Source organism: Pelophylax lessonae (genome assembly GCF_965119305.1).
Source record: "Pelophylax lessonae genome assembly, chromosome: 3".
NCBI lineage: Eukaryota > Metazoa > Chordata > Amphibia > Anura > Ranidae > Pelophylax > Pelophylax lessonae.
Genome location: NC_138770.1, coordinates 276,657,863 through 276,684,467, shown reverse-complemented (window position 1 = coordinate 276,684,467; position 26,605 = coordinate 276,657,863). Strand labels below are relative to the sequence as shown.

The 26,605-nt window shown below is 38.8% G+C and overlaps 1 protein-coding gene across 3 annotated transcripts in view; it reads right to left on the bottom strand.

The window, feature by feature from the left end:
* KCNMB2 (potassium calcium-activated channel subfamily M regulatory beta subunit 2) overlaps nucleotides 1-26,605 on the bottom strand; it is a 765,065-nt gene that overhangs the window by 157,741 nt on the left and 580,719 nt on the right. The window lies entirely within an intron of this gene.

The following is a 26,605-nucleotide window of genomic DNA, read 5'->3' as shown; positions in this document are numbered from 1 at the left end:
TTTTTTCTTAACTCATTGATAATCTGTCCAAGCACCACTGCAAAAATGGGAGAAAATTCAACAAACTTTTTCAAGGCTAACTATTTTGAAACTATTGCATTCCCAAAATATCTAAAAGTTAAAATTCAGAAAAATTCGTTTTCTTGTATAATAGAAATTGCAATTAAATATTTTGGTGGTAGCTGCTGACAATGCTCATTTTTTTTTTTAGTTATGTAAAAGATATGTAAAAGATGAAAAACAGCAAAACTATAAATACATCCATTTAATTAATTAATTTAAATAATTTATTTTTTTGGGAGGAAATCAAAATATCGTTTTCAGAATTGTCACACCCCTATCTCAACTACTTGAAGACCAAGCCTTTTCTAGACCTTTTTTTATTTAAGAGTTTAAATCAGCAAATTGTGATTGAAAATTACTTAGAATCCCCAAACATTATACATAGATAGATAGATAGAAAGATAGATAGATAGATAGATAGATAGATAGATAGATAGATAGATAGATAGATAGATAGATAGATAGATAGATAGATAGATAGATAGATAGATAGATAGATAGATAGATAGATAGATAGATAGATAGATAGATAGAGATATATATAGAGATATATATATAGAGACATATATATATCTATATATATCTATCTATCTATATATATATATATATATATATATATATATATATAGATATAGATATATATAGATATAGATATATAGATATGTATAGATAGATATATAGATATATATAGATATCTCTCTCTCTCTCATTCATATAAATATATATATATATATATATATATATATATATATATATATATATATATATATATATATATATTAGCAGAGACCCTAGAGAATAAAATGACAATTGTTGCAACATTTTATGTCACACTGTATTTGTGCAGCAGTCTTTCAAACACATTTTTTTGGGAGAAAATATACTTAAATGAATTAAAAAATAAAAAATATTTACCCCAGTTTTTTAATTAATGTGAAAGATGATGTTACTGTGAGTAAATAGATACTTAACATGTTGCACACTCCAGTGCAATGGCTACAAACAATAGTACTTAAAAATCCCCATAGGAAATTCTTTATATTTTTTTACATGTTACCTGTTTACAGTTACAGAGGAGGCCATGCACTAGAATTATTACTCTCACTATAATGTTCATGGTGATACCTCACATGTGTGGTCTGAACACCGTTTACATATGTTTGCTTGCGCTACTTACGTATGTGTTAACTTGCGCGTGAGCATGAAGGAATGGGGCGCTATGCATTTTTTTCTTATTTACTTATTTTTTTCTTATCTCTTTTATTTTTAATACACATCCCTTTTAATAGAAATAAGGATGATAGGTCCTCCTTTATTAAGAGATCTGGGGTCAAAAACACCCCAAATCTCTCATTTACCTTTCAAAGCAAAAGATCAGAAAACATTATTTTTGAACTGTCCCTTAAAAGAAAAAAAAATAAATAAATATATATATATATATCTTTTTTTTTTTACTATGGCTATTTTGGCTTCACTCTTCTCCATGTCCAGCTACTGATCGGATTGGATCGTTCTGGGCTTCACCAATGGATCAGGGGCCAATCAATGGGCAATGGGCAAATCCGCCCACGGGACTTCTTTAATATGAAAGAGAATCGGTCATAGTGAAAAAAAAAAAATACTGGTATTTACCGTCAAAGTAATGACATTATTTTCACTATAAGCCGGTCGGGAATTGGTAGAAGTCCAGTCAAACCTGCTCCCAGTCCCTACCCCATTCTAAGCCCTATAGTAAGGACCCTGTAATGGAAAGATGTCTATACCTACCTGTTCTACGGGGACTGCGGTCTGCACACATGATTATCTCCCAGTGTCGTGTTAAGTGTAGAGAGGAGAGGAGAGAAGAGGGGAGGGAGGGGAAGGGAGAGAGGGAGGGAGGGAGGGAGGGAGGGGGGGGCAACTGATGCCCCATAGTAAGTCTATGGGGGATTTCAGCCATTGTCTGTCATCTCTTATGTTCACTGAAACCAGCTGCTGGGGAGATAACATGACCAGAACAGAAAGCCCTTAGAATAGATAACTATATACTTCTTTCCTTTACAGAGTACTTAGTACAGGGCTTAGAATGGGAGTGGGAGCAGGTTTAGGTTTAGATAAGATGGCTTCCACTTTAAATGCACCTGAATTAAAAAAGTAAAGATTTTCTTTATAGGTTATGGGAAACACAATGGAAATGTACCTTTTGTCTTAAAAATAGCAGTGCAATCTAGAGGCGTAACTTTAACCTTCAGGGCCCCGGTACAAGAAACCTTGATGGGCCCCCTGACACCCCCCCCCCTTCCATCTGAGCCCTGGGCATCCAATTTTGAGGGGGGCGTCCATTGACATCCTCCCAGAGCCCTGCCTTCCGCGTGCCCACTGGGGCATGCAACAGTGCACTCTGTGACTGCTGTTTGCTTTGAATGATCACAGATCACAGTAAAGGGTCAACCACAGCAGGCCTTTACCATGTGATCAGCTGATCACATGTAAACAGACTTGCCGTTTATTGGAAGTCCTTTTCTCCCCTGTGTCTGAGCAAAGGTGAGCCAATAAAATTCAAGAATGTTCGTGCATTGTTTACACTAATAATCTGTGCCCTGATCATCAGTGCCCATCAGTGCAGCCTATCAGTGCCACCTATCAGTGCTTATTAATGCCACCTCTATTTATGTCCATCAATGTCGCCTATCAGTACCGCCTATCTGTGCTCATCAATGCTGCCTATCAGTGTCCATCAGTGCCACCTATCAGTGCTCATCAATGCTGCCTATCAGTGTACATCAGTGCTGCCTATCAGTGCTCAAAGCCCGGTGCCACCTATCAGTGCTCATCAATATTGCCTACCAGTGCACATCAATGCCTATCAGTGCTGTCTATCAGTGCCCATTAGTGCCACCTTTCAGCGCTCATTATTGCCGCCTATCAGTGTCCATAAGTGACACCTATCAGTGCTGCCTATCATTGCTCTTCCCCTGCCTCACTCCTCCTGTGTGCACTTCGAGAAGTGTGAAGCTGAAGAGGAAAGAGGCAGGGGGGGGGGGAGGAGCAGACCGTCTGTCTTCTCTCCCATCCGTACGAGGGAGGAGGGGGAACTGTAAAGGCCGGCTCTGAGCTATATGAGAGAGATGCTCTCAGCGTAGAGCCCTGTGACTAGCAACCACATTGGGGCTGCCCAACAGCGGCAGAACACTAGGGCTTGGTCGCAAGTGCGACTGTTGCAACCCTGGTAGTTCTGCCACTAGTGCAATCCTGGTATGTGAGGGTGCCTAGGCATTCCTGTGCCTATAGGCTCATAGCTGTATACCTGCAGGTGGCGATCTAAAGCAGTGCTGCCTGACTGCTAATCTCAGTTTTGAGGGTTGATTTACTAAGGACAAATAGACTCTTCGCTTTGCAAAGGAAGTTGCACTTTGCATTGTAATTTCCCCAAGAGCTTAGTAAGTTAGTTCAATCAGTAATGAAGAAAGATCAGCTACAGGGGGATTACAATACTGCTGACTAGTCCTGGACACCACTTTCAGAGTTCAGTTCCTCTTTAAACTGGAGGAGGCACCAATTCAGCTCATCTTGCTGCCTCCTCAATGCTGTGACTTTGCAGCCTTCAAATCTAAATACAGAGCAGGCGCTCTTGGAGGACAGATCAGGATGAGCTGAGCTGCTGAAAGATTCATGGTTGCCAACTGTTTCTTCATGAGGAAGGACAGTCTTTCCATTATGTCAAAATCTCCCTGTCACTTGTCCCTCATTTTGGTTTGATGTATAGTCCGCTATTAAAATGTACTAATAAATTGCTAAAAGTGTTACACAACAATGACCTTTCATCCACCATCTAAATCATTGCTTTTTCCATTTTAAAAAATCAGTATAAAAAGTTAGCAGTGGTAAAAAAAATGTTTGCATATTCATGTTTCCTTATCTTTGCTAATAGAGGTGTGGCAAGGGGGTGTAATTTGCCTGTTTTGTGCTGTATGGTGCCCCTCTTTCTTATTTCAGATAGTTGGGAGGTTTGGAGAATAACTTCAACAACTGCTGTGCTTCTGCTTTGGACTTTGAAGATGAATTGTTCCACAGTGCTTATATCCAGTCTGTCTAAAGCTTGTTTTCTGCTGGTTTAGAAAATGTAAATACGTGGATGCCTATATTCTGGCCACAGGTTCTATTTAAGTTGCCACCAGGCTTAGAGTTAGTGTAGCTGCTCTATAAGTTAAACGGTGGGTGAAAGTGGTAGTTGGTTGGTCTTGAGGAGGAGCTTCTTGTTCAAAGGTTGAGCAAATGGCAGAACTACATTGATATTGAACCACTGGTGAGAGCAGAAAGTGATATATTTTGCAGCAGTATTACTAGTGACGCTTCCTTTAGACTCGTAGTTAGCTCTTTTTCCAAAGCATACCGCCAACGCAGACAAAGCAATCCTGTTACAGATATTCAAAATTTGACTTTTTGACCCTGGCTAAGTTGTGATCTCCATCTTTAATCACTCCCACTGGCTGCTGACACATGCAAACAGTAGGGGTACATGACTAACAGGAAGGGCAGAGGTGTCTATAACATGTACAATGTGATTTTTTTTTAGACTGTTTTTACCTTCTCTGGAGTCACACTGGAAAACGATTATGTTCACTTATTTTGCAGTCTATTATTTTTAAGTCTATAAGTTGGTAATTCATGTTTGGCAGTACATGGTCAAAAAAAAGGCGCTGCTGTTGACTTTTACAGATTTTAGCTGTCCTTTTTACAGAACTTAAAGGAGTTGTAAAGTCAGAAGTTTTTTTTATCTTAATGAATTCTATGCATTAGGATAAAAAGCCTTCTGTATGTAGCAGCCGCCTCAGCACCCCCCAATATTTAACTGAGCCCCATCTCTATCCAGCGATGTTCACGAGTCCCTCGACTGTCCGGGATCATCCTTCCTGATTGGCTGAAACACAGCAGTGGCGCCATTGGCTTCCGCTGCTCTCAATCAAATTTGGTTAGCTAATCAGGGGAGAGAGGGGGCGGGGCCGAACGGCAGCTCAATGTCTGAATAGACACACGGAGATGCAGCTCGGCTTGGGTGCCCTCATAGCAAGCTGCTTGCTGTGGGGGCACTCGGCAGGAGTGAGGGGCCAGGAGCAGTGAAGGGGGACCCTAACAGAGGAGGATCCAGGCTGCTTTCTGCAAAACCAACTACACAGAGGACATAAGTATAACATGTTTGTTATTTAAAAAAAAAAAAAACACAAGACTTTACAATCACTTTAACCGCTTCCCACGAATCGACTTAGGGTTCGGAGAAGTGGTTGTACTGGAGTGATTCCTGCAGCGGTCGGCTTGCAGATGATAATGGCTGATGCGGCTCAGGACCTGCTCAGCCGTTATCCCAGTGAGCAGGAGGGGGCCCCCCTCCCACCACCTTTCGCTGCTCTGGCCGGGTCTCCCATCCCACCGGGAGACCCGAGCAACCAGCTGGCACGTCCGCCGACTGGTTGGATGTAGTAACCCGGAAGCGGCGTAATGACGTAAAGTCCAGGTTACTAGGCGACTAAAGGCGTCAAATTTAAAAAACTGACAGTATTCAAAAACTACAATTTCGGCATTTTGAATACCTTGAAGTGCAGTGGAGAGGGGTCTGGGGTCTTTTAGACCCTCGATCCCTCCATAAAGAGTACCTGTCACTGCCTGTTGCTGTCACAAGGGATAATTACATTTTTCAAAAACTGCGCTAAAATTAAAAAAATGAATAAAGTAAATAGGAATAAAAAAGTTTTTAAAGCACCTCCGTCGCCGTGAGCTCGCACACGAAAGAAAACGCATAAGTAGGTCGTGCCTGCAAATGAAAGCGCACATGTGAAGTATCAGTGTGATCGACAGAGCGAGGGCAATCATTCTAAAAAAAGAGCTACTCTGTAACTTTAAATTGGTAACCGTTAAAAGATTTTAAAGTGTCGCCTATGGAGATTTTTATGTACTGTAGTTTGCCGCCATTCCGCGGGTGTGCGCAATTTCAAACCGTAACATTTTGGGTATCTATTTACTTGGCATGACATCATCTTTTAAAATATACAAAAAAAATGGGCTAACTTTACTGTTTAGTTCTTTTTTAAATGCAGTGAAATGTATATTTTCCAAAAAAAGTCACGTTTGAAAGACCACTGCGCAAATACCGTGTGACAAAAAATATTGCAACAGCCTCCATTTTATTCTCCAGAGTCTTTGCTAAAAAAAAAAAAAAATATATATATATATATATATATATATATATATATATATATATATGATGTATGAGGGTTCTAAATAATTTTCTAGCTAAGAATACAAATTATAACTTGTAAACAGAAGTCAGAAATGGGCTTGGTCCAGAAGTGGTTAAAGTCAAATTTCACTTTTGCAGTCAAATTTGAGAAAACCCCAATATATAATTTTTAACATACTGTACTTCAAAAAAGAATTAAATATTTCTTGCATCGCATGGCTGACTGCAATGTTTTTTGAACAATGTTTAAGTGAGCCTTTCCCCTTCTGTCCTTATTACCATACAATGCAGAAAGCCCAGCCTCTACACCTTTAACCCTTTGTTAGGAAAGACATTGTCCAAATCAATTTACAATTGAAGTGTTTTTTTTTTTTCACTTCTTTTGATAAAGTTATGCATTGTGAATAAGAATACGTAACAAATATAAAGCAGGTGTTATCCCAATTTGGATGCAGAGGTTAATATACCCTTTAAAACTAAAATCTAATGACGTTTTAATGGTAAACCCTCATAGTATATTTTGCTATTTTGTAACAAATGATTCATCATAGCATATATTTATCAAAACGCAAAGGCAGGGAAGTGAAAGTGGTAAACTTTCCAATACATCAACATGTATTTTTTTTAATTTTTTAAATTAACAGTTATTTGAAAGCTCGCCATAGGAAGCAATCACTTATTTGGGAACTGACCTTTCCATATGTTTTAGAGATCCTGAATACTCTTGATAATTGTCTACTTGCTGTAAAAGTGGAGGTAAGGAAGGCATAGTGCCCTTAGCAACCTGTCAGTTTTCATCATCTGACTGCTACTAGAAACATACAAGTTAGAATCTTGCTTATTTTAAAGTCATCCTTTTCACCCGTGTGCCATCATTTCCATCAGTCCCAGGCTTTCCATGAAATGTCTGTTATTTTTGAAATCTCAGCCCTAGATAGAAGCTGACTTTTATAAGAACATTCAGGCTCTGCTAATCCTTTAGCAAGAATAACAAATGTTCATATTCTACATTCAATACATATGGCAGTTGCTTTGAAGGATAATAATGAAAAGTATTAATTGCAAAAACACAAAAGTGGCTAAATTTATCTACTAGAAGCCGGAAAAAAAGAATGATTCTACAGTCTGCCAACTCACTTTAAAAACATGCTTGTTTAAGATTCATTGGTCTGCTGAGTCTCCATAGAAACATATAAGGAAACCTTTTACATACTCAAGCTTTTGGGAAGCTAATAATATACTCAAGCAGTGTGAAACCCACATTTACTGCACACTGCTATTACGGTGTTAGTGATTTTTTTATTGCATAAATATATAAGACCTGAATATTATTTTTGTATGATACCCAATTAGATAGATCAATAGATAGATCGATAGATCAATAGATAGATAGATAGATAGATAGATAGATAGATAGATAGATAGATAGATAGATAGATAGATAGATAGATAGATAGATAGATTCACAATGAAAGCTAATATAATATACTGTATGTGTAAATTTACATGTGGGTTATCCTATTTTGACTTTGAACTCAAAATGTTGTAAGCCAAATTAACCACTTTATGACCGCCCACCGCAGATATACTGCGGCAGGCAGCTGCTCCTGGGCAAAGCAACGTAGACCTACGTCGCTCGCTCTCAGGAGGCTAGGGGGCGAGCGCGCGCCGCCGCCCGGGAAGCTGATGCGTGTGTCAGGCGGCTCCGATTGCCGTCTGACACCCGCGATCGTTCCCCGCTGAGAGAGAAGAAAATTCAGCTGCTGTAAACACAGCTGACCGTTCTTCTCTCTGCAATGATCATAGAGCCCATGTGATCCTTCTATATAGGATCACATGTCTCTATGATCATTTCATAAGCCCCGCCCCCCCCAACAGTTAGAATCACTCCCCTAGGCTCACATTTAACTCTTTGATCACCCATAATGTTAACCTCTTTCCTGCCAGTGTCATTATTACAGTAACAGTGCATATTTTTAGCACTGATTACTATAGTAATGTCATTGATCCCCCAAAAGTGTCAAAAATATCAGTCAGGGGTCCGATCTGTCCGCCGCAATGTCTCAAAGAATCACAGATTGCTGCCATTACTAGTAAAAATAAAAAAAAAACAATAAAAATGACATAAATCTTTCCCATAGTTAGTAGACGCGATAACTTTTGCGCAAACCGATCAAAATACGCTTATTGCGATTTTTTTTTAACAAAAATATGTAGCAGAAAACAAATTGGCCTAAAATGTTAAAAAAATTATATTTTTATTCTTTTTTTTGTCGTATAGCAGAATGTGAAAAATATTGTTTTTTTTTTTATTCAAAATTGTCGCTCTTTTTTTGTTTATAATCACACATGTAATCAAATACCACCAAAAGAAAGCTCTATTTATGGGAAAAAAAGGACATCAATTTTATTTGGGTACAACGTCGCACGACTGCGCAATCGTCCGTTAAAGTAACACAGTGCCGAATCACAAAATAGGGCCTGGTCATTAAGGGGTAAATCCTTCCAGTCTTAAAGTGGTTAATTTAGACCTACATATATGGGTAAGATGTACAGAATGGTCCCTACAGGTATGTTTAAATTGGTGTTAAAATATATTGTCTATGGCAACCAATCAGAAGCTGGCAAGATATATGTCAGACATCTTTATATATAAGATACATATAGTATATTTGTTAAAGTGGTTACAGTCTATGCCTCTTTGATTGCATATAAATTTATAAAGGACTTTTTCTTTTTTTTTTTACTTCACATTTTACCAAAGGTTCTAGGATATAAATCTAATCCAGGTATCTGTGATCCTACTCTGCATAACTCAGATGCACTTTATTTGTACACATGTGCTATATCTGCGATTAAAAAGATACATATAGAAATGTATTTAAGAAAAAATCTAAAATAAAAGTGAAGTTCTTACAAATAGCAATTGATAGCACTTAACTTTTTATATTACTGAAAAATAAAAATAAAATTCTGAATCAGGGATTTCATTTTTGTTTTCATTTCTCGTTCTTTACTTTTGTATGCATCAACCTGTTTAAATATAGCAGTATGTCATTGCAGTCCATGCTTTGTTTAAATAAGACAATCTTACACCCTGTATAAATGAGCAATATACAGAGATTGCATGCTTTTTCCAAAGGTAAATTGCACATCTTATGCTCTGGTTTTAACTGTCAATAATTACTGGGAATAGTACACACAGCAAGTTAGTGTTTGTCAACTTCATTCTAATTGGCAAACATTAGCTATGCTATGCACTATAGCTGCCATAGTGACAGGCAATACGAATTAACAACATGAATATGAATGCCAAGTTGCCAACTCTTCCATTGCTGACAGAAACTGCTTAAAAATAAAAGTGTTTAAAATAAAATGTTCTGTTGTACCTATGCTTGCTTTTATTTTGTTATTAAAAGTTCTACTTGTTATAATATTCGCTATGGAGACCATAAAAAGAGAAAATAACCTAAAACTGGTAACAACATTCTTGGTGGGTAGAAAAAGAGACAGCAACTATGGCATGGATATTGTACTACTGTAGTCCTTTAGAAATGTTAGAGGGAGGCTAAAAATGCCAGTCTTCATCTATAGCTGAAATATCATTAGTGGTGGACATGCTTAAAATAGTTTTTTCTACTCTGTTGACTCAAAATATGCATAGTAGGACTCATTTGGAGCTTCTAAACCCCCATTGTGTAAAATAATACATTGATAAGATTTTATTTATATTCAGATGAGTTTAGTTGAGTTTAGTTATTCTGAGCCTGAATCTAGAACAACAGCAAATGTTATTGGAAGCCATTTGAAGCCATGCGTGAGGTTCTTGTTTGAATCCTGTTAACCTGTCTGTGTATTTAACAATAGTGATAGGAATATCTGCCCAGGTTTAATTCCCTGAAGGTCCAAATTTAGAGGCAAAATGTATTGAGCCTATTGGTATGACTCTTGTTATCAAATTCTGACCATTTTTAGGGCTAATAGGCAAACGACTGTCAAAAAAGTTATGGCGAGTTGGTCCCTGCCATGAGGTACATGTACCAAACCAAAAAGCTTTACAAAAATACAGTACAGTGGGAAGACAGTCGTTTTATATGGCTTTGAGGGCAACACTGAAAATACACAAATCATGTAAATAACATGCTTGGAGGAGGCCTTTATCACTTAACTCCAGGTGTACCTGTACATCTCCTCACTTTGAGTGGTTATGCAACTGCAGGCATCATCCTGGTATTGCTTTTTTAGAGCCAGCAGAGCTCTTTCTTGTAAAAGCTATCCTAGAGGCTAAATAGCCACTGGATTGCTTTTACTAGGGGCGGGAGGGGGTCCCCCCCACCACCTTTCCCCCACTTTCCCAGGGATTGCAGCTGGTGGTTCCATTGGCTGACTATAAAGCTGATTCACGTCTATGGTTTAAGAAACCGGAAGCAACAAGTGTTTCATCACTTATGGTTTTGGCAGTTGTGAACAAACCATTAGTGGTTTGTAAAAAGCTTCAGATCATACCCTCGGATCATACCAATCTTTGTATGTTCTGAAGCTTTTAAGGGCATTGGAGGCATCTGGGGTCTGATATAGACCACAAATGTCTCAGTAAAGAGGACCTGTCACTGCCCATTGCTATCATAAGGGATGTTTACATTCCTTATGGTAACAATGACAGTACAAAATGTATACATTGTAAAAAAATAAAAATATAATAATTTTTACGTGCTCTGTCCTCCCATGCTTGCGTGCAAAGACAAACGCATCCATAAACTTCAGATTGAGAGCAATAATTTTAGCACCAAACCTGGAAAGCTAAAGTGGTAACTCGTAAAGGCTTTTAAAGTGTCACCTATGGATCACATTATTTCGTAGTTTGTCACCATTCCACGGCATGCTCAATTTTACAACATTGCATAATTGTTATCTATTTACTCTGTGTAATATCATCTTTTATATTTTACCCAACAATTGGGTATTTATATTGTGTTTTTGTGCACTAAAATTCATTAAGTTGTATTTTTTTCCAAAAGAATTGCATTTCAAATACTGTTTTATTCTCTAAAAATGTTTGAGGGTTCTAAGTAATTTTCTAGCATCAAAATACAGATTTGTACATGTAGGAGCGAAGTGTCAGAATAGGCCCGGTCTTCAAGTAGGTAAAGCTGCATACGGTGTTATGAAACAGTATGGATAGTCTCAGTTACAATGTACACTGGCAGTGAATATTTGGTTGTGAAATTTATTTTTTTCCTTTTATGTAGCGCTACCCTTGTGAGGGCCGCTTAAAGATACTGTACCCTAATGGTTGCCCAGATCTTGCAAGTCTCCTGACAGCTCAGATACCCTGGGTTCAGACATTTCATGAAAGAAGTGTGAATGCAGACAGAAAATAATTCAAAGCAAACCAAATGAGTTTTACTTGGCTGTAACCAGTTTTAGTAAAAAATTGGTCATACCAGAAAATATGGTTAGTATTGTACACTTTAAATGGACAGACAACTAGACAGACAAACAAAGGATGCACAGTAACTCCCAGAGTAAATAGTAAAATAACTACAGTGACCAATTATGGCCTATGGCTGCAGGTCAGAAGAAGGGTAGGAGAATGACCATTTCTGTAGTCAAACTACTCCCTGGTTCCTCCTGATGCCACAGCCCCTTTGCACAGTTACCAAAAACAGACCAGCATATAAAACCAAAATCAACAACCTAATCTCTTAATGTAGAAGGAGTTCTTTGGTGTTATGGGGTCAAATAGCTGCCCACATGTTCCTGTCCCTTGAGGGGAAAAAAACGGACAAGAAAAGGAGTCCTGAAGTTGAAGCAAGAGCCTTGAATCTTCAGCTAGCTCAAACGTTGGAGCCCTGAATTGATAGTGTAATATTTACATCTAGTAGCACCCTTAAATGACAAATGTCTCCTCATAGAGCTCTAATGGGTGAGGCAATGTAAATGTGTCTGCATGCAGTGTCCTAGGTACAAAGAGGGTGAGCAGATGCCAGCTTACCAGACCGAACAATGTCAGCTCAAAGGGATGGAGTGTAGATCCTGCTACACATTCCTGCAGATGTTGTATCAAGGGATGATGCTTGACCACACTCTTCTTGAGGCTGCAGCTCAGTTGGATCTACAAGGCAGGTGCCGATGATGATCTTCGACTGTCACTAGGCTGGCTGAACACTGCCGAATGACAGATGCATCTGCAGCCACACGCCGAAGGCTTTCTCTCTTGCTGCCTAGGCCGCAGCTCCAACTCCCTCCGCCCGACTGTCCGGATCACTGCTCCCAGGTGAAGGCCCATGGTCCCAAGAGGGCGATCCTGTCCCCACACCAGCTTTATATCACCTCTCCCAGAATTCTGTTCTCTCTCTCCATCCGGCTGGTAATTGTAGTCCATAGCAGTCTGACTTGAGTGCAAAACCTGGCTCTACAAACTACATATCTCAGGATGCTTTGCTCTATTCTTAGGTCTAATTCACTCTGCTTTCAGGATGTCATGACATAGAGTCCAGACTGAGCACTAGAGGGAGTAGCCTCACTGTAGCAAGTGCTGCAAGGTGTCTTCTGATAACACAGTCAATATTAGCCAGCTCTTGGCTACATTTATGATCAGCTAGGCATACATACAATAGCAGCATCCCAATCTAATTTATTTCAGTTTGATAAATGTTTTTTGTTTCAGGTAACTTTAGGTTGTCCTTGTTCTTATAGATGCAAAAGTGTACTGCTGCTGGCTAATTTATATCAAGCTTTCATTAAGAATTGAGACAGTAAATGCTGTAGCAGTGTATCATATGCACAGTGTGCTTCCATGTGTGATAGTAAGTCTTATGTGAAGTGGACTTCCTGGCGTTTTGACATTGTGGTGATCACTGAGTCAGAGATGTCCCTATCCGTTATGACCTGGTGCTTAACAAACATGCTGGTAAAGCCAGTGTCTGAACAGCATGAAAATAAATCAGTCCCTAGGACACACAATCCAGTCAATCTGAAAGAGACTATGGAGTGTCTGCCAGGAGTCTGATGAGGTCAGAGTATCACATGTGCCTTGGCCAGTCCCGAGCTATAAGATTTACCAAAATGCCCTTTATCTTGATCCTACTGAGCAGATGAGGAAGGCGTTTCAGGGGAAGAAAAAAACATTCAGTCAGGATTTTCGGCATTGTAGGGACAGCCATGTTGCTCAGAGCTCCAAAATGTTGATCGCGACAAGGGATTCCTCTGACATCTAGAACTGGATTGCTGAGCAACTAGGGAAATATGCAGCCTGGTCTCTGGTCTTTGGATTTATCCAGAGATTAAACCAATTTGTCCCACAATGATAGGATGTAGGGTCTGTAGTGGAATTGGGCAAATGGAACTACCTTGATGGAGGCTAACATCAACTCCATGCAGAAGCAAAGAGCCAGTTAAATCCTGGACTATTGGCAGCAATGGTGGAAGCAAAAGGCTGCTCCTCCATCTTTAGAACTTCCACCACCTGTGGCATTTAAATCCAATGCTGTCCCATTTGTGGGGTGACACCCCCTAAAATTACATTTACACTGGTGCTCTTTGCTGAAACTATTTTCATTGGTTTTTAGAGGCATATTAAATTTTTTTGCATTAACATTTAGTAACAAAAATACAATTGCACTTTCATTCTGTGGTACATACATTTGCACTGCCTTTGGTAAAACTGACTTTCATAAGTGTTCAGTGGTAATGAAAAAAATCTTTGCATTGGTGTTCAGTGCTAATGAAAAAATACTTTGTTTCAGTGGCATAGTAAAAACTTAACACCGATGTGATACCAAAAGAGTTTCATTATCCTTCTGAGCATCAAAGCAAAGTAATTTTTCAAAGTCGTCCTTATTATAACATAATTTTTTGGGGGTTTCCAGCTTAGCCAGGCCCCTATGCAGTCATGTTTCTATCTTTGCAGATTATATGATCTGAAAGATGAATATAACTTTTTTAAAGTAGACATTTACGTTGACACCTTAGACTAATGCTAGCAACAGAACAGGAAACTATCCAGAATTTACTCTCTAGTTCTCTTCAGTCTCCAGTACTGCTTTGCCTCTTTGCGAGTGTGTCCAGTGTCAACACCTCTGCACAGCACAAATACAACCAGGGGGGATACATCATCAAAGGTGCCTGCTCCTATGTGAGTAGCCTTATCTGGCTCAAAACCAATCTCCCCTACTTGTTCCACTGTGGGATTTGCTAACATATAGGCTGCAAGTTTGACTTGGCTATTATAAATCTAGAGTTCAGACTTAGCACTTGGGCATTCACTACATCTCTTCACTAGTCAATGCATAACAGGAAAAAGGAAAGGAAAACTGATGATAAGTTTCAAAGAAAGATCCGTTCTTCTATTAGTACTTTTTTAAAAATCATTACCATGAAATAACTATTAGCATTTTATGGATTAAGCAATCTAGGCAAAATGGAAACAGCTGTGTTGAATGTTTTTGGCTGATCACTACAGGCTCCCAATTAGATAAAACAAGAGACAGACTTCTCCCTACATCCCTACTAAAGGGCAATACACACTATAAGATTTTCTGAAGACTTTTTCCTTCAGATTTACCTTTTCTATGTAGTGCAAGGGCCTGCCAGATTGCATACAAATTGAAAGTGTTTAGGTTTGACCTCATATTATATGGTTTTGGTAAATCTAAAGGAAAAAGTCTTCAGAAAATCTTATAGTGTGTATGGCCCATAACTTTTAAACATTTACTCTTCAGCAATCCAGATTTGCATGTTTATGCACTGTAGGTATCTACCGAATGACAATTACCTGTAGACCTGACCACTCTGTTAAGTCTATTTTTTTATGAGTTTAAAAGTTTAAAATAGATGTTGCCATGTTTATGTGAAACACAACTACCTTGAAGCCTAACTCCAGACAAACCTGTTTATTTAATTTTTGAGGCTGGTTAGAACTGCGGCCAGGTTTTTATTGTGGTACATGATCCTAGTAGTTTTCTGTTCACTACTCATTAACATTTTTACTGGGGTGGGAAGGGTTAGAATCTCTGACAATGTTTTTACTGCAGTATGTGCCTTCCGAGACCCTCATTTCTTGAACAGGCATCATAGCAGGTGTAGACCTACCATTTAGATAGACAGTGCAGCTGCATGTCTTGCACACCTGAACACAGCTCACTTGGATCTAAATGCTATCTATGCACATAGAATAGGTTTTTACGTGTAGATCAGTTTTTACTTTTAGACCAGTAGTTAAATAGTCTTGCACAGGGGATCCTTGGTAACTCTGTCTACTACTGTGTCACATTGAAAAAAGAAAAACTTACCAGAAAGCTAACTTCTCCCTATTTTATACAAGAAAATTGTTGGCTGGAAAAAGCCTTTGTCTGGAAATTGCTTAGTTTGTAATGCATTATATGCTCTCCATTTTGTGAAAATAGAAAATGCTTTGTATATTGCACACACAGTACATAATGTTAATAGCTTCAGTACCCGAAGGCTGGTAATTGTGTTATATTTTATATTTGTAAAAGTAAATAAATATTATTCCTCCAGCCTTTTCTAGTAATGAAGTGCTTGCATTTGGTGCATTCTATTATAAGGTATTGCCACTGAATAATCCACATGGCAAACAGTCAGGAAAGAGGTGGTGCTGAGAAACACATAGCATATTGATGGAGAAACAGTGAAATAAAGTGTGGTTTAGTTCCTCGCAATTAGATTTTTAAGTTAAGCTGGACCATATGTGACATCATTAATTTTTTCTGCACCATTAAGTGAGTATTCCATGCCAACTACAGCCATTTAACACACTATTACATGTCTAATCTTGTATAAAATTATAAATTAATGGTACTGATGATTTACCTTCAAAGGTCACCCCACAAATATTATAAAATGCGTAGAGCATGATTTATTTTTTTTACATATTTAAGGTCGTGCCTGACCATGTGCTTTTTTATTCACATACATGTTTCCATAATTTTTCAATATACTATTTTTAAGTAAATTAAGCATTTGCTTTTAGTTATCTGTTATTATAGTTCTAATTCTTATTATATAATAAGCTCATTACTGCTTAGCTGTGCTCATTTTGTTGTTCATGTTCATTCATCTCATTTAAGTTTTGCCTTTTCATTAAAATGTGTATGTTGCCTTTGATACTAAGGAATTCTAGTTGTAATGTTTACCTATAAAACCCTTCTTTCTGTCCAAGTTGATTTTTTTAATTTAAAGTACCCCCAGTTTTAAGAAAATATCCAATGCAATTGCTTATAACTTGATCTAGAAATGTTGCCATGTCTTATAGCTCTTCCAAACATTTCTCAACAGAGACTGGCCAAGCATTCTTGAGTAAAACATGTGCCCACATTATGAAAAGTACCCATGAATATATATTAAAAAAAAAAGAAAATACTCAAAGAAACCATCAAGATGTAAGCACTAGTGAGGAACGAAATGTATCCAGATTCAGTTCAAGCATTACTAAAGGTGCCAATTATATACTCCACTGAAATCAGTAGGAGCCAAATGTTAAAAAAAAACTGTTCTGGTCATTTTTCAGGTTAATAAGCAAGGGATTGAAAAAAAATTATGGCATTAGTTGCTGCTCCCTGTTTGACAGGGAGCAGCAATTGTATTTTTCCTTCAAGTGAAATATTAAAAATGCAGCCCAACACAAAAAAGCTTGGGCCTCAACACTAAAAAAATCATGGGGTACCAGGCCCTTCATGTCTGGTATTAAAGGTATAATGGACTCGCACAAAAAAGTGTCTCCCAAATTCTATACCAGACCAAAAAAAAAAAAAACACACCCCGCCCTGCCATCTGCATCACTGGATGACAAGACCGATGATGGATGCACATCAGGGAGCATTTTCTTCTTCTTTTTTTTTTTTTTAGAAGGACATACCGAAAACTGCCTGTGTTTTCATTAACACTTTAAATTCACGTGAGGGGATCTGGGTGCTCAAGTGTGTGCTCATTCACTATATCTGGTTTCGAACATTACACAGGACATGAAAATGCAATTATTTTAGTAAATATAAACTTCTAAATACCTTTTTCTCATCAGCATTATATAGCAGCCTTGGGACTTCTATCAGTGCCTGCCTGAGCACTGGTTAAAGCTTTTAAGTGAAGTTTTCATTCTCCTCTAAATGTCCTATGAGGTTGCATAACCCCTGACCCTCTGTCTGGACAGTACTGATTGGCTCTGTGCCAATCCCATTCACCCTCCCAAAATACAAAACCAAAAAAAAACTCTCTAGCAACACACACCAAACTGAGCATGTACAGAGTGCCCCCCAAGGCTCTGTACTATCAGCAGAAGAATTAGGGACAGTAAAAGAAGGAGAAGATCAGAGAAGACAGGATTAAACAGCTTTTTATGCAATGCACAGGATTAACCCCCCATTCTTGTTATACTCCACAGTGAGTATAACAAGAATGCTTTACTGCATATACAGACTGATTTTACTGTTGTGGGGTTAGTAACACTGTAAAGTGTAACTTCACTTTTGTTGAGAAAAAAAACATTCCCCTCTGGCAGATCTATGCACATTGCAAGGATTATAGCAACATTTGTTGCAAATTCCTACCTTTTGATACTACGAAGAAATCACTATTTGTTTCTCTGTGCCCCTGTGATGAGTGGGTCTAATGGGAGTGGTTTCATAGTTATCATTTAGCTGTGCACCTGCAGAGCACTAACAAGGAAATCTGCTGGGCCTGAGTCCCTTCCTTTAGATGTGTTCCTATTGGGAGTATCTCACTAAACATTACATTTTTGTTGCAGGGGATGCCTGAAATCTGACTTGTATCTTAGGGAGACTTCTGTAAAAATTAGTGAGCAAATCACACAATCAGGAAATGATGTTTCTAGGTGTGGTCAGTACACATTCTGTGTACAGAACAGCTCCAGGTACCCATATAGCATTGCATTTTCAGAAAATTACAGTGACTGCAAATTGAGAAGGGAAGGTCATTTTTAATAACATTTAATTACAATATGACTTGTGTTGCAATTGTATATGCTATATTGTTTTTTCCTTATTTTCTATTTTTTTCTCCACTAAAGTGGAGTTACTCTTTAAGTTCATCCCTAGTAAGCACCAATCTTTCAACCTGTATTGTGTATGGGCAACAACAAGTTTACTAATAAGGCCTGTAATTTTATCTTCACATTTTCCTTCTGCACTTTTCATCTAGCCTTCATATCCTCAGCATCATTGGACTTATTCTTCTTGCCTTGTGATCTATACTATGTCTTATATCTTTTTGTCACACTTATATGGGCATGTTGGATATCCTAGTCAAAAACCACAGGCATTAAAATAGATGTAGCACCCTCCTAACCTGGCTGATAGGTAAATTTAGTTTTGGGGCTTATTCTGTAATCAGAGGAGTCAGAATTATTTGATTTACTTAGTTCAGGACTTCTCAGGGTCTGAGTTTGATGACCTCCCCCTGACTCTGGGAAAAGTTTCTAGAGATCAGAGCGAGAGGAATTAGATACATGACCTGAATTTCTAGTAGGGCCTATCCAATCTCTGAGGAGGTGTGCCCAAAAGTTAAGTGGGTTCTTGTTAAATAGGCTCGAGTTCAGAGCAGATTATCTTTTCCCAGAGTGGAGAAGCAACTGTGAGCTTCAGGGGGCTGCTTGCCCTAGAGCCCTCCTGAACTGAGTGCAGTGCTAAGGACTGACTAAGAGCTAGGACCCTGTGAGTAGAACCTCTAAGCTACATGCCTCTGCATGACCCACAGCTATGCACCCATAGTCTCTCAAAACCTTTAACTATTTACTTGTGCTACCTATTTCTGCAAGGTCTACAGATGTGCACACATAGATTGTCCAAGCCTTTAACCACTTGTGCTACCTACTTATGCATGGGTCCAGCTGTGAACCTACAGATTGCATCGGTCAATTTATCCTTGTACTACTGCTACTAATTGTAAAATGTCCTCCTCAAGCTGTATTAAACATTTTAAAGTATTCTACCCACTACCATTCCCTGTTATAGTTCACTCAGCAAAAAATAAACCCCTGGACTGCTTTATTGAGCTGGAGTGAGAGGTGTGTTGCTGCGTGCACAGGTCTTGGGAAAGAACCACCAAGTAAATCAGTGGCTCCCAACAGGGTGCATTCATAGAATTGCCCCAACCCCATTCCTTAGCAGTCATTGGAGGCTATGAAAATCTCCACTTTTATGGAAAGGCTTCTATAAGAATTTGAAGTGCATTGGTTTTTTCCAGTTCATCACAAAGATTTTTAGTAGGGTTGAGGGCAGGACTCTGCACAGGCCACTTGATATGCTCCAAACCAAGTTCATCGAACCCTATATTTAACCACTTAACGCAAAGTGACGTAGGGCTACGTCTGCAAACTTTGCGGTGTTACACAGGGGTGATGCCTCTAGCTAGAGACATCACCCTGGTACCATTGTTTAGAGCCGATGGTCGGCTTTCCGGCGGTAATGACTGATGCGGCTCGGGAGCCGCTCGGTTGTTACCCCGGCGAGTGGGAGAGAACGCCCCCCCCTCCCGCCGCCTTCCGCGGCTTTGCCCGGGTCTCCCATCCCACCAGGAGACCCGAGCACCCAGCCGGCACATCCGCCAGCTGGATGGAGTCCCGATCAAAGTGGCTTCGCTAGGGTCTCCGATGACGTAACCCGGAGGCGGCGTCCATGAAGTCACGTCCGGGTTACTCTGCTGCTAAAGGCGGCAAATTTTAAAAAACAGTGTATTCAAAAATGCTGTTTGCAGCGTTTTGAATACATGGAAGTGTAGTGGAGGGGTCTAGGGTCTTTTAGACCCTCGATCCCTCCATAAAGAGTACCTGTCACTGCATATTGCTGTCACAAGGGATGTTTACATTGCTTGTGACAGCAATAAAAGTGATCAGATTTTTATTTTTTTTAAAACCTGTGATAATTAAAAATAAATAAATAAAATAAATAGGGAAAAAAAAAATTTTAGCCGCCCCCGTCAGCGGTTAGCTCGCGCACGAAAGAAAACACATATGGAAGTCGAGCCGCGAATGAAATCGCTGTTCAAACCACACATGTGAGGTATCGCCGCGATCCTTAGAGAGTGAGCAATAATTTAAAAAAAAGAGCTACACACTAACTCTAAACTGGTAACTGTTAAAAAATTTTAAAGCGTCGCCTATTGAGATCTCTATTGACCGTAGTTTGTCGCCATCCCATGGGTGTGTGCAATTTTAAACCGTAACATGTTGGGTATCTATGGAAAGGGCCTTCCCCTAACTGTTGCCACAAGGTTTGGGAGCACACAATAGCCTAAAATGTCTTTGTATGCTTTACCAAAAACAATACCCTTTACTACAAATACCTGAAATCAATATTTTGGAGGGGTATTCACACCATTTAGTGTAGCTACAGTCTCTGTGCCAATACATTGATGGTGGAGCATACAGAAAAGCTAATCTAAGATGCTGGGAGTACAAGGCAGGACATACAGGGATTTTAGCCTAAGACATTGGGAAAAAAGGCAAAACACACATAAAATATAGTTGTACATGTTGGAAATGCAAAGCAGAGCACACATAGACCATACTGTTGGGATACAGCCACTAACTGATTATGAACATTTTAAGTATTGTTTTAATCACAAAATCCATCTATCTTAGCCTTCCATTTGGTGATACGAATATTACTATATATAATAAAAAAAGAAAACATAACATCAAGATCTCTCCTTTTTAAAAGCATTTTAGCATCCCTTGGTCTGTTAACAAATGTAAAAATTAATTCCCAAGTCCCAAGTACATTAATATTACGCTTAATTTGCATCTAGATCATTTGCACTAGAATTCCAACCTGCACCAATACTATTTTTTTTTTTGTATACAAACTTTTATTGAAAGGAAACAGAAGATGGTGGTACAAAGAGAATTGGTACAATAATATGACAAAAATTGGTATCACATAGAGTAAACAGAGATATAACAATCTTAAGTCATTTCAATTTAACTCTATTCAAAATGGGAATTTGATATCAAAATAACAACAAGGGTATTGAGAATATAATTCCTGGATATAAGTACAGAGCAGAAAGAGATTTCCATAACACTAAGCGTTAAGCCGGAGACACGGTGTCAAATAAAAGGGTTTTAAATAGTTAGTCACCTATACAGTAATTAGAAAAAAAAATATCTGAGTGTTTAACCACTTAAGCCCCGGAGGATTTGGCTGCTAAAGGACCAGGGGTTTTTTTGCGATTTTTTACTGCGTGACTTTAACGGACAATTGCGCGGTCGTGCGACGCTGTACCTAAACGAATTTGACGTCCTTTTTTTCCCACAAACAGAGCTTTCTTTTGGTGGTATTTGATCACCTGTGCGATTTTTTGATCACGCGCTATAAACAAAAAAAGAGCGTAAATTTTGCAAAAATAACAATATTTTTCACATTTTTTTATATGAAATTCCCCAAAAAAAAAAGTAAAAATCAAAATTTTTTAACATTTTTCGGCCAATTTGTTTTATGCTACATATGTTTGGTAAAAAAAATCGCAAAAAGCGTATTTTGATTGGTTTGCGCAAAAGTTATCGCGTTTACTAACAAAGGGAAAGATTTTTGTCATTTTTGGTGTTTTTTTTTTTAACGCGTAATGGCGGCGATCTGCGATTTTTTTTTCGGTACTGCGACATTGCGGCGGACAGATCGGACCCTTGACTGACATTTTTGACACTTTTGGGGTTACCAGTGACATTACTGCAGTAATCAGTGCTATACATATGCACTGTTACTGCAAAAATGACACTGGCAGGGAAGGGGTTAACTTTATTGGGAAGGGAGGGGTTAAGTGTGTCCTAGGGGCGTGCTTTCTACTGTGTAGGGACATTGCTATTGGTGTAAAAGCAAAGATCAACCGTTCTACATAGTAGAACGGTCAGATCTTTACTTTTACACAGGGAGAACTGACAGGCAGCTTGTTTACACAAGCTGCTCTGTCTTTCTCCCTTCACAGGAGCGATCGTAGTGTGGCCGGCGGACATCGAGTCCGCCGGTCACACGCACTGACTTGCCTGTGAACGAGCCGCGGCGGGCGCGCGCCTCGGCGGGCGCGCGCCCGCTCGCTATAGGCTCGCAAGTCAGTGACAGGCGAGTGACGTACCGATACGTCACTCTGCCTGGCCGGGGCTGACCGCCGCAGTATATAGTCGTGCGGCGGTCGGCAACCGGTTAATCCATGGGTCCCATTTATTAGTGTGAAATTTAATAGAGTTGTGAATAGTATGAAAAATTTTTTCCATAATATAGATCGAGTTTATTCTTGTTTTAAGTTGTGAAACCGGAAAAGAGTTTGATTTCCAATGTATAGCAATCAGCCATTGTATAGCAACTGAGATAGTGTGAATTAGTCTAGTGTGAGGTACGGATAAATTAATAATTGGTGAAAAAAGTAAGCAATTAGATAGAGTGAGGGTGATGTTCGTATCAGCGATTTTTGAAGAAAAAATTTCCAACTGGTGCCAGATGAAAGAAATTTTATCACAATACCAAAATATGTGGGTAAGGGAACCAGGAGAGGAGCAGCCTCTGAAACAATTTGAGGGAGCGGAAGGGAATATAGCGTGTAGTTTAAGAGGTGTTAAATACCATCTCGTAAGCAATTTGATCGGTGTTTCTCTAATAGTGAGGGATCTTGTACATTTCCTGAGATTGTCAATATTCACACACCAATCTTCTATGGATAGAGTAAGCGAACATTCACTCTCCCATTTGAGCATATATGTGAGCTTGTTTGGAGGATTGGTATTAATTAAGTTATTATAAATTAAAGAAATAAGGCCAGGCAAAAGCACCAATACTATTTTAAGGGCTTTGTTAAGCTAATTAGTTACAGAAATAAGTGATAAAACAGTACATTGCAAGTATGTTTGTATTTAAAAATAAATATTCAGAAATTTCTGTGCGCAGACATGATATTGTCAAAAAAAGGAGAAAACTAGGAAAAAATGTATTATGTGGAAAACCTAATTGTTTTCTAAGCCGCAATACCACCATAACAGTTTCCTTTCAATATGGATAAATTGGTCTTCTAGATGGTTATGCAGGTTTTGTCATAACCCAGGAATTTGCATCCATCAGGGGGCAGAGTGGCTGGCCAGAACCCAGTGTAGCAACTGGGCAGAGGGTGGCAAAAGGCACAGAGCGGATACAGAGGACCCTCACTTAGCGGAGGGGAGAGCCCTGGAAAGAGCTGAGGCACAGAAGTTAGAATACCGACTGCACTTTACTAGGGCTTTAGTATAGGTAAAGTTGATCCAGGCAATATCCGATTGCCTCTTGGGGGATCAGGCCTCTTAGGGGATCAGGAGGGAATTTTTTCCCCTGCTGGAGCAAATTGAATCATCCTTTGCTCGGGTTTTATGCCTTCCACTGGATCAGCTGTGGGTATAGGAATGTGTATATAAGATTGTATGCTTTTTTTCCCTTTTATTGGATGAACTAAATATTGAGGTGGCCCACCCTTTGCAGCTATGGCAGCTTCCACTCTTCTGGGAAGCCTGTCCACAAGGATTAGGAGTGTATTTATGGGAATTTTTGACCATTCTTCCAGAAGCACATTTGTGAGGTCAGGCATTGATGTGGACAAGAAGGCCTGGCTCGCAGTCTCCACTCTAATTTATCCCAAAGGTGTTCTATCAGGTTGAGGTCAGGACTCTGTGCAGGCCAGTAAAATTCATCCACCCCAAACTTGCTCATCCATGTCTTTATGGACCTTGGTTTGTGCACTCGTGTGCAGTCATGTTGGAACAGGAAGGGGCCATCCCAAACTGTTCCCACAAGGTTGGGAGCATAAAATTGTCCAAAATGAGTTGATATGCTGATGCCTTAAGAGTTCCCCTCACTGGGACTAAGAGGCCAAGCCCAACCCCTGAAAAACACCCCCACACCATAATCCCTCCATCAATAGTTTTGAATCAGTGCACAAAGCAAGGTTCAGAAAGACATGGATGAGTGAGTTTGTGGTGGAGGAACTTGACTGGCCTGCACAGAGTCCTGACCTCAACCCGATAGAACACCTTTATGATAAATTAGAGCGGAGACTGCAAGCCAGGCCTTGTTGTCCAACATCAGTGCCTGACTTCCTAAATGTGCTTCAGGAAGACATTCCCATAGACACACTCCTAAAGTTTGGGGACAGCCTTCCCAGAAGAGTTGAAGCTGTTATAGTTGCAAAGGGTGGATGCATGTAAAAGCAGGCGTCCCAATTCTTTTGGTAATAGAGTGTATTCCATATTTCCTTTTGCATGTCAAATTCTTAAATTTGCATACATATTAAAAGCAAATTGGAAGGCACATGAGGCAGGTAAACATAATACTGTTTATCAAATAAATAAAAACTTGCTCCTGTAAATCAACTTTAGTGACTTTTCAAACACCTTCCAGATAGTCAGAACAACCTTACTTTTTCCCTGCTTTTGGTTTTTATCAATTATTTGTATACTAAACTAAAATTTAGAGCAATTTCTACTACTGTAAAGAAATTTCTGATGATGATCTGTAAACAAATTAATGTTAATAAATGTATGTGTTGGTAAATTTCTGTGCAAAGAACCATTACTCGTTTCTGGGAATTCTCAATTTAGTAACTCCCCGAGGACAGATCAATAAAAGGGCAATACGAAACTTGCTCATTTTGACACTCAGCTGTGTTCAAGCTGGCATTACTTTCATTCCTGACCTTTTAAAGGTTCCTTGAGGGCCAATCTGATGAACCCTTTCCTTTTATTATTCACTTGAATGGACTGCACACTGGGTTTTAGCATTGGCTGGCCATAAATATGTACCTACTACCATCAATTTTATGAAGCTATCACCATTCTTCATTATAGATTTTTAATAGCATTATACGTATGTTGGATATAGATAGACCAACACAGCCCCGAGGATTCTCTTTACCAAGTATCTGTTAAAGTTGTAGCTGATTCACTTTAGATTTGCCTACTGGCATTTCATTGAAACTAAGCCTGGAGCACTTTCCAAGTTACCAGACTGAATACTGAGAGTGAGCACAGAAAACTTTAGGCTTAGTTTCCACTTAAAAGCACCTCTCTGACACATGCCTGGATTTCTAACTCACAGAATTGCATTTTGATATTTCAATAACATTTTAAATAAAATTAGATATCATCTGCTGCAGTGTTTGAAGACAGTTTGAATGTATTTTATGCTACAGTTCACTTTGCGTATGATGTGTTGTAGATATTGGACCATTTTATACTATTTTTACTTTTCTATGTAGGATTTGAAAGCACTTTCAAGTTTTATAGTGACTGTAGCAGAACCTGTAAATCTCAGGATGTTTAGGTATGCAAATTTCTACCATCTTCTGCATATATTACATTTGAATTCAGTATTGCTTTAACCACTTCATGTCTGGACGCTTAAACCCCTTCTAGTCCAGGTCACTGTCATATTTGAATCACAATTACTACACTACTACAATGCAACACTGTATCCAAATTAAATTTCAATCATTTTTTCTGAGACAGATAGATCTTTGTTTTGGTGGTATTTAATCACCACTGGGTTTTTTTTTTTCAAATTATTTGCTATATAGATGAAAAAATACCAAAAAATGTTGAAAAAAAACCTAACTTTTTCTTAGTTTATGTTATACAATTTTGCAAATAAATATTTTTTCTTCATACCGTTAGACCAACTGTATTCTGCTACATTGCTTTGGTAAAAAAAAACAAAAAAACAAATAAAACAAATTAGTATAAATTTAGTCTGTGTGAAAGTTATAGATTTTACAAACTTTGATAAATATATTTGAAATCTGATCATTACTGTTGTACTGACTTCCTAACTCATTTCTTGAGGACCTAAATGTCACAAAGGTAGCCCTACACCTACTACCCTGGCTCAGCTAAACTCTGCCAAGGTGAAATTAAATCTAGCTCTGACTACAGCAGCAGAAAAGCACATTAGATGGACTGGTGCTAAATTCTACTCACAGAAGGACAAGATAGGTTCTAAATTGGCAAACAAACTATGCCTTACACCCCAAAATTTACACTTCATCAAGGGACTTAACCCAAAACCCTATCCGTATCATGGAAACCTTTCAGACTTTCTATTCAAATTTGTATGACTCGCAATCTTCTCTTGCCTCACATAAATTTGAGACTTTCCTTAGAGATATCCCCCTACCCAAATTAGCACAAACCCATAGGGAACCACTCGATAAACCTTTCACACCAGAGGAGATATTGGAGATCAATAAATCTCTCAGACCAGGCTCAGTGCTTGTGCCTGACAGTTTTTCTGCTATTATAAGAAATTTGACCCCTCCTTGTCCCTCTATATGGCTTGATTTTTT